We start from the raw sequence: 9,652 nt of genomic DNA, 5'->3' as shown, positions 1-9,652 counted from the left end.
TAACGTCTAGTGTATGGAGTAGCTCTTCTTTAGGGTTGGAGGGATTGGGAATGAAAGATGGTAACACTATCTCCTGAGACCTGTGAAACCGAGATGATACTTTTGGTAAATAGGCCGGGTCTGGTCTGAGGACTACCCTATCTGGCAGAAACTCTGTATAAGGGGAAATTCTGGAGAGAGCTTGTATATCTCCTACCCTACGGGCAGATGTTATTGCTACCAGAAATGCTGTTTTAAGGGATAATGCCTTAATTGAAGCTGATTGTAATGGTTCAAACGGCTCTCTAGTCAATGCTGACAGGACTAGGTTAAGATCCCAAGGCATAGATCTATCCCTATGTATGGGTCTAGCCCTACTAGAGGCTTTAACCCCTTCACCCCCAAGGGTGGTTTGCACGTTAATGACCGGGCCAATTTTTACAATTCTGACCACTGTCCCTTTATGAGGCTATAACTCTGGAACGCTTTGACGGATCTTGGCGATTCTGACATTGTTTTCTCGTGACATATTGTACTTCATGTTAGTGGTAAAATTTATTCGATATAACTTGCGTTTATTTGTGAAAAAAATGGAAATTTGGCGAAAATTTTGAAAATTTTGCAATTTTCCAACTTTGAATTTTTATGCCCTTAAATCACAGACATATGTCACGCAAAATACTTAATAAGTAACATTTCCCACATGTCTACTTTACATCAGTACAATTTTGGAACCAAAATTTTTTTTTGTGACGGAGTTATAAGGGTTAAAAGTTGACCAGCAATTTCTCATTTTTACAACACCATTTTTTTTTAGGGACCACATCTCATTTGAAGTCATTTTGAGGGGTCTATATGATAGAAAATACTCAAGTGTGACACCATTCTAAAAACTGCACCCCTCAAGGTGCTCAAAACCACATTCAAGAAGTTTATTAACCCTTCAGGTGTTTCACAGGAATTTTTGGAATGTTTAAATAAAAATGAACATTTAACTTTTTTTCACACAAAATTTATTTCAGCTCCAATTTGTTTTATTTTACCAAGGGTAACAGGAGAAAATGGACCCCCAAAGTTGTTGTACAATTTGTCCTGAGTACGCTGATACCCCATATGTGGGGGTAGACCACTGTTTGGGCGTATGGCAGAGCTCGGAAGGAAAGGAGCGCCATTTGACTTTTCAATGCAAAATTGACTGGAATTGAGATGGGACGCCATGTTGCGTTTGGAGAGCCCCTGATGTGCCTAAACACTGAAACCCCCTACAAGTGACACCATTTTGGAAAGTAGACCCCCTAAGGAACTTATCTTGATGTGTGGTGAGCACTTTGACCCACCAAGTGCTTCACAGAAGCTTATAATGCAGAGCCGTAAAAATAAAAAATCATATTTTTTCACAAAAATGATCTTTTCGCCCCCAATTTTTTATTTTCCCAAGGGTAAGAGAAGAAATTGGACCCCAAAAAATGTTGGGCAATTTGTCCTGAGTACGATGATACCCCATATGTGGGTGTAAACCATTGTTTGGGCGCATGGCAGAGCTTGGAAGGGAAGGAGCGCCATTTGACTTTTCAATGCAAAATTGACTGGAATTGAGATGGGACGCCATGTTGCGTTTGGAGAGCCCCTGATGTGCCTAAACACTGAAACCCCCTACAAGTGACACCATTTTGGAAAGTAGACCCCCTAAGGAACTTATCTTGATGTGTGGTGAGCACTTTGACCCACCAAGTGCTTCACAGAAGTTTATAATGCAGAGCCGTAAAAATAAAAAATCATATTTTTTCACAAAAATGATCTTTTCGCCCCCAATTTTTTATTTTCCCAAGGGTAAGAGAAGAAATTGGACCCCAAAAAATGTTGTGCAATTTGTCCTGAGTACGATGATACCCCATATGTGGGTGTAAACCATTGTTTGGGCGCATGGCAGAGCTTGGAAGGGAAGGAGCGCCATTTGACTTTTCAATGCAAAATTGACTGGAATTGAGATGGGACGCCATGTTGCGTTTGGAGAGCCCCTGATGTGCCTAAACACTGAAACCCCCTACAAGTGACACCATTTTGGAAAGTAGACCCCCTAAGGAACTTATCTTGATGTGTGGTGAGCACTTTGACCCACCAAGTGCTTCACAGAAGTTTATAATGCAGAGCCGTAAAAATAAAAAATCATATTTTTTCACAAAAATGATCTTTTCGCCCCCAATTTTTTATTTTCCCAAGGGTAAGAGAAGAAATTGGACCCCAAAAAATGTTGTGCAATTTGTCCTGAGTACGATGATACCCCATATGTGGGTGTAAACCATTGTTTGGGCGCATGGCAGAGCTTGGAAGGGAAGGAGCGCCATTTGACTTTTCAATGCAAAATTGACTGGAATTGAGATGGGACGCCATGTTGCGTTTGGAGAGCCCCTGATGTGCCTAAACACTGAAACCCCCTACAAGTGACACCATTTTGGAAAGTAGACCCCCTAAGGAACTTATCTTGATGTGTGGTGAGCACTTTGACCCACCAAGTGCTTCACAGAAGTTTATAATGCAGAGCCGTAAAAATAAAAAATCATATTTTTTCACAAAAATGATCTTTTCGCCCCCAATTTTTTATTTTCCCAAGGGTAAGAGAAGAAATTGGACCCCAAAAAATGTTGTGCAATTTGTCCTGAGTACGATGATACCCCATATGTGGGTGTAAACCATTGTTTGGGCGCATGGCAGAGCTTGGAAGGGAAGGAGCGCCATTTGACTTTTCAATGCAAAATTGACTGGAATTGAGATGGGACGCCATGTTGCGTTTGGAGAGCCCCTGATGTGCCTAAACATTGAAACTCCCTACAAGTGACACCATTTTGGAAAGTAGACCCCCTAAGGAACTTATCTAGATGTGTGGTGAGCACTTTGACCCACCAAGTGCTTCACAGAAGTTTATAATGCAGAGCCGTAAAAATAAAAAATCATATTTTTTCACAAAAATGATCTTTTCGCCCCCAATTTTTTATTTTCCCAAGGGTAAGAGAAGAAATTGGACCCCAAAAAATGTTGGCCAATTTGTCCTGAGTACGCTGATACCCCATATGTGGGTGTAAACCATTGTTTGGGCGCATGGCAGAGCTTGGAAGGGAAGGAGCGCCATTTGACTTTTCAATGCAAAATTGACTGGAATTGAGATGGGACGCCATGTTGCGTTTGGAGAGCCCCTGATGTGCCTAAACATTGAAACTCCCTACAAGTGACACCATTTTGGAAAGTAGACCCCCTAAGGATCTTATCTAGATGTGTTTTGAGAGCTTTGAACCCCCAAGTGTTTCACTACAGATTATAACGCAGAGCCGTGAAAATAATTTTAATTTTTTTTCTCAAAAATGATTTTTTAGCACCCAGCTTTGTATTTTTACAAGGGTAACAGAATAAATTGGACCCCAAAATTTGTTTTCCAATTTGTCCTGAGTACGCTGATACCCCATATGTGGGGGGGAACCACTGTTTGGGCGCATGACAGAGCTCGGAAGGGAAGGAGCGCCATTTGGAATGCAGACTTAAATGGATTGGTCAGCAGCCGTCACGTTGCATTTGCAGAGCCCCTGATGTACCCAAACAGTACAAACCCCCTACAAGTGACCCCATATTGGAAACTAGACCTCCCAAGGAACTTATCTAGATGTGTTTTGAGAACTTTGAACCCCCAAGTGTTTCACTACAGTTTATAACGCAGAGCCGTGAAAATAAAACATCTTTTTTTTCCCACAAAAATGATTTTTAGCCCCCCAAATTTTTATTTTCCTAAGGATAACAAGAGAACTTGGACCCCAGAAGTTGTTGTTCAATTTGTCCCGAGTACGCTGATAACACATATGTTGGGGTAAACCCCTTTTTGGGCGCACGGGAGAGCTCGGAAGGGAAGGAGCACTGTTTTACTTTTTCAACGCAGAATTGGCTGGAATTGAGATTGGACGCCATGTCGCGCTTGGAGAGCCCCTGATGTGCCTGGACAGTGGAAACTCCCCAATTCTACCTGAAACCCTAACCCAAACACACCCCTAACCCTAATCCCAACGGTAACCCTAACCACACCCCTAGCCCTGACACACCCATAATTCTAATCCCAACCCTAATCCAAACGTAAATGTAATCCAAACCCTAACCCTAACTTTACCTCCAAAGCCCTAACCCTAACCCTAAACGTGACTGAAATACGTGTCACTAAAATACGTGGCACTGAAATACGTGGCACTGAAATACGTGGCACTGAAATACGTGGCACTGAAATACGTGATACGTGGCACTTAAATACGTGGCACTGAAACACGTGGCACTGAAATACGTGATACGTGGCACTGAAATACGTGGCACTGAAATACGTGGCACTGAAATACGTGGCACTGAAATACGTGGCACTGAAATACGTGGCACTTAAATATGTGATACGTGGCACTGAAATACGTGGCACTGAAATACGTGGCACTGAAATACGTGGCACTGAAATACGTGGCACTGAAATACGTGGCACTTAAATACGTGGCACTGAAATACGTGGCACTGAAATACGTGGCACTTAAATACGTGGCACTGAAATACGTGGCACTGAAATATGTGATACGTGGCACTTAAATGCGTGGCACTGAAACACGTGGCACTGAAATACGTGGCACTGAAATACGTGGCACTGAAATACGTGGCACTGAAATACGTGACACTGAAATACGTGACACTTAAATACGTGGCACTGAAATATGTGATACGTGGCACTTAAATACGTGGCACTGAAACACGTGGCACTGAAACACGTGGCACTGAAATACGTGGCACTGAAATACGTGGCACTGAAATACGTGGCACTGAAATACGTGGCACTAAAATATGTGGCACTGAAATACAGGAAACGTGGCACTGAAATACGTGGCACTGAAACACGTGGCACTGAAATACGTGATACGTGGCACTGAAATACGTGGCACTGAAATACGTGGCACTGAAATACGTGGCACTGAAATACGTGGCACTGAAATACGTGGCACTATGACTGTCAGAAAATGTTCACTAAACGGTTAGGGATGAGTTTAGGGGTAGGGTTAGGGTTTGGATCCCTTTATCACCTTGATGGTGGTGGGTGGCTTTTCAGTGTGTTTTCTGTTTTTTTTCGATAAAAATGCATGCGTTTTTAACGCAAACAAACGCATGTGCTTAAAAACGCAAGAAAATACTGCAGGTTGTATTTCTGAAAATGAACGCATGCAGAAAAAAACCGCATGCGTTTGAAAACGCGACCAAACGCGTACAAAAAAAAACGCATGCGTTTTTCATGTCAAATATAGGGAAAAAACGCATGCGTTTTTTTGTGCAAAAAAACGCTGCAGACAAAAACGCAAGTGTGAAACCAGCGACGCTTTTTATAGCAAAAAAGTTTTTGCGTCTCCACATTTTGAGACCTATAATTTTTCCACATTTTGCTCCACAGAGTCATGTGAGGTCTTGTTTTTTGCGGGACGAGTTGACGTTTTTATTGGTAACATTTTCGGACACGTGACCGTTTTTGATCGCTTTTTATTCCGATTTTTGTGAGGCAGAATGACCAAAAACCTGCTATTCATGAATTTCTTTTGGGAGAGGCGTTTATACCGTTCCGCGTTTGGTAAAATTGATAAAGCAGTTTTATTCGTCGGGTCAGTACGATTACAGCGATATCTCATTTATATCATTTTTTTATGTTTTGGCGCTTTTATACGATAAAAACTAAAATATAGAAAAAATAATTATTTTGGTATCGCTTTATTCTCAGGACTATAACTTTTTTATTTTTTTGCTGATGATGCTGTATGGCGGCTTGTTTTTTGCGGGACAAGATGACGTTTTCAGCGGTACCATGGATATTTATATCAGTCTTTTTGATCGTGTGTTATTCCACTTTTTGTTCGGCGGTATGGTAATAAAGCGTTGTTTTTTGCCTCGTTTTTTTTTTTTTTTTCTTACGGTGTTTACTGAAGGGGTTAACTAGTGGGGCAGTTTTATAGGTTGGGTCGTTACGGACGCGGCGATACTAAATATGTGTACTTTTATTGTTTTGTTTTTTTTATTTAGATAAAGAAATGTATTTATGGGAATAATATATTTTTTTTTATTATTATTTATTTAGGAATTTTTTTTTTTTTTTTTTTACACATGTGGAAAATTTTTTTTTTTACTTTTTTACTTTGTCCCAGGGGGGGACATCACAGATCATTGATCTGGCAGTGTGCACAGCACTCTGCCAGATCGACGATCTGCTGTGCAGGGCTGCAGGCTTTCCAAGTGTCTGCTCTGAGCAGACACTCGGTAAGCCACCTCCCTCCCTGCAGGACCCGGATGCCGCGGCCATCTTGGATCCGGGACCTGCGGCGAGGAGGGAGGTAGGAGACCCTCAGAGCAACGCGATCACATCGCGTTGCTCCGGGGGTCTCAGGGAAGCCCGCAGGGAGCCCCCTCCCTGCGCGATGCTTCCCTATACCGCCGGTACACTGCGATCATGTTTGATCGCGGTGTGCCGGGGGTTAATGTGCCGGGGGCGGTCCGTGACCGCTCCTGGCACATAGTGCCGGATGTCAGCTGCGATATGCAGCTGACACCCGGCCGCGATCGGCCGCACTCTCCCCGTGAGCGCCGCTGATCGATGATGACGTACTATCCCGTCGGCGGTCATACGGGCCCACCCCACCTCGACGGGATAGTACGTCTGATGTCAGGAAGGGGTTAATGAACCTTGAGATCCAATAATTATTGGCGACGTTGCAGGAAAACAAGGCCCCTAGGGCCGAGACCTGTACTTTTAGGGTACTAGTGGATAGATCTAGCTCTAAGCCCCTTTGCAGGAATTCTAAGATCTGTTTTATAGGTATTCCCTCTTCTAAATTAAAGTCAGAAGAGGCCAGGAATTTCCGCCAGGTTCTAGCGTAGATTGTTGTTGTAATCTGCTTCCTACTTTTCATAAGGGTTTCAATCAAATTTGGGGAGAACCCTTTGTTTTTCAGTAACGCCCTCTCAAACTCCATGCCGTCAAATGGAGACTCTTTACTTGAGGATGGCTGATCGGACCCTGGTGGAGCAAATCTGGGATGTCCGGAAGCACCCAGGGGTCCTCCACTGACATGACCCTGAGCCAGGTGAACCAGGCCCTTCTGGGCCAGAATGGGGCAATCAATATAACTCTTGCCCGATCTTCTCTTATTTTCCTGATTACCAGAGGTATCAGGCCCAGCAGGGGGAACGCATAAGCCAACCGAAAGTCCCAGTTGATCAGAAAGGCGTCTACCGCCAGAGGATTCTCCCTGGGATTTAGGGAACAGAATTTTATTGTCTTTCGGTTGTCCCTGGTGGCAAATAAATCCACCTCTGGATGTACCCATTTTTTGGACAATCTGGTTGAACACGAGATCGTTTAGAGACCATTCCCCTTGTCTCAGGGTGTTGCGGCTTAGAAAGTCCGCTTTCACATTTTCTTTTCCTCTTATGTGCAGTGCGGTTAAAGATAGAAAATTGTTCTCCGCTGTCTGGAATAACCGGTCCGCCACTCTCATCAGAGATTCGGAATGAGTTCCACCCTGGTGATTTATGTATGCGACCGCCACCTGGTTGTCCGAGAGGATCTTGACGTGGTGACCCTGCAGACATATGAGGAATTTTTTAACTGAAAGTTCAATTGCCATTAATTCTCTGTGGTTAGAGGAGGCTGATGTTAAGGGGTCCCATAGACCCTGAACTATCATGTCATCCATGTGTGCTCCCCAACCTGAAGGGCTAGCGTCCGTTGTTACAATACGTGTCACCCGTGTTACCCAGGGAACTCCCGCCGATAAATTGTCACTGTTTAGCCACCATCTAAGAGAAGTAAGGGCTTTTGGACCCAAGGTAATCTGACTCTGCAAGGACCCCTGTAAAATTCTATCATTAACCAGTACCTCGGATTGTAAGGGTCTGGTATGAAATTGGGCCCAACGGACAGCGGGAATGCATGAGGTTAGAGATCCTAACAGTGACATAGCCTGTCTAAGGGTCATGGATGGTTTATCAATTGCTTTAGATACTTGTTGTTGGATGTATAACAACTTGTCAGGCGGAAGACAACACTGTTGGGTTTCTGAATTTAACAGCCCTAAGAATCTCTGTATCATTTGGGGCTGTAACCGGGATTTTTCATAATTTATGATCCACCCCAGATGTTCAAGTTTGGTTGTGGTTGTCTCTAGTTGTGAGAGGCAATGGTCTGCCGAACTTCCCACTATAAGGAAGTCATCCAAACAGGGGACAATCAGGATGTCAGATTCTCGCAAGTGCGCCATGACTTCGGCCACTAACTTTGTAAATACCCTAGGGGCCGCTGATAGGCCAAAGGGAAGAGCTCTGAACTGGAAGTGACGAACCTGACCCCCCATTGTCACAGCTACTCTCAGGAATCTCTGGAAGTCTTCATGTATTGGAACATGATAGTATGCGTCCTTTAAATCCACAACTACCATGAAGCAGTGTTTAAACAACATTTTTATTGCTGTACTGACTGTTTCCATTTTAAATGATTCATTGACTAGGAATTCATTAAGGCTTTTGAGATTTATGATCGTTCTAAACGATCCGTCTGGCTTCTTGATCAGAAAAAGAGGAGAGTAAAATCCCCTCCCTCTTTCTGATCCTGGGATTTCGATCAAAACTCTCTTGGAGCATAAGTTCATGACCTCTGCTTCCAGGGCTGCTTGTTCAAGGGGGGAGGAGCGTAAAGGGGTTAACTTAAATTTATCCCGAGGCCAATGACTAAAGTCAAGCTTTAGGCCTTTTGCTATAAAGCCTCGGACCCATTTACTGTTCGAAATGTCAAACCATGCTGAAGAGAATGTTGACAGTCTACCCCCCACGGGGATTGCTAGTCATTGGTCCGGCTTTTTCTGTTCTTTTGAGGAACGGCGAAACATATAGCCCGTACCTCTTCCGCGTCTGTCCTCCCATCTAAAACTCTCTCTAGAGGGTGAGGACCCGCGTTTCTTTCCGCGACCAAATCTTCTTCTGTTGAAGGGCCGACGGTAGGATGCTGAAGAAGGATTAGGAAATTTCTTCTTGTCATCCCCCGCTTTCTCCAGCAACTCATCCAGAGTTGGACCAAAGAGATATTCTCCCTTACACGGGATTGCGCAGAGTTTAGCTCTGGATTGTATGTCGCCTGACCAGCACTTCAACCATAAGGCTCTACGAGCCGCGTTGGAGAGCCCTGCCGCTCTAGCCGCCATCCTGACTGAGTCCACCGAAGCGTCTGATAGAAAGGCCGCAGCATTTTGAATTGTTGGTAAGGCCTTCAGAATAGAATCTCTGGAAGCGCCGTCCTTAAGCTGGGTCTCTAACTGATCCAGCCAGACCATTAAAGATCTGGCTGTACATGTCGCGGCAACCGCTGGTCTGAGAGATCCTGCCGCTGTTTCCCAGGTACCTTTAAGAAAAATGTCCGCTTTTCTATCAAGGGGGTCCTTGAGGGTCCCCATATCCTCAAATGGCAACGAGGCTCTCTTGGACGCTTTTGCCACCGCCGCATCCAACTTAGGGGCTTTGTCCCATGTCTCTACAACCGGATCATCAAAGGGGTACCTGCGTTTTAAAGCTGGCGGTAAGGAACCCTTCTTTTCCGGCTTCTTCCATTCCCGGAGGATTAAGTCTTGAATCTTTTCGT

This window comes from Ranitomeya variabilis, chromosome 1, assembly GCF_051348905.1.
Source record: "Ranitomeya variabilis isolate aRanVar5 chromosome 1, aRanVar5.hap1, whole genome shotgun sequence".
In the NCBI taxonomy this organism is placed as follows: domain Eukaryota; kingdom Metazoa; phylum Chordata; class Amphibia; order Anura; family Dendrobatidae; genus Ranitomeya; species Ranitomeya variabilis.
Note: the sequence above shows the minus strand (reverse complement) of the source record.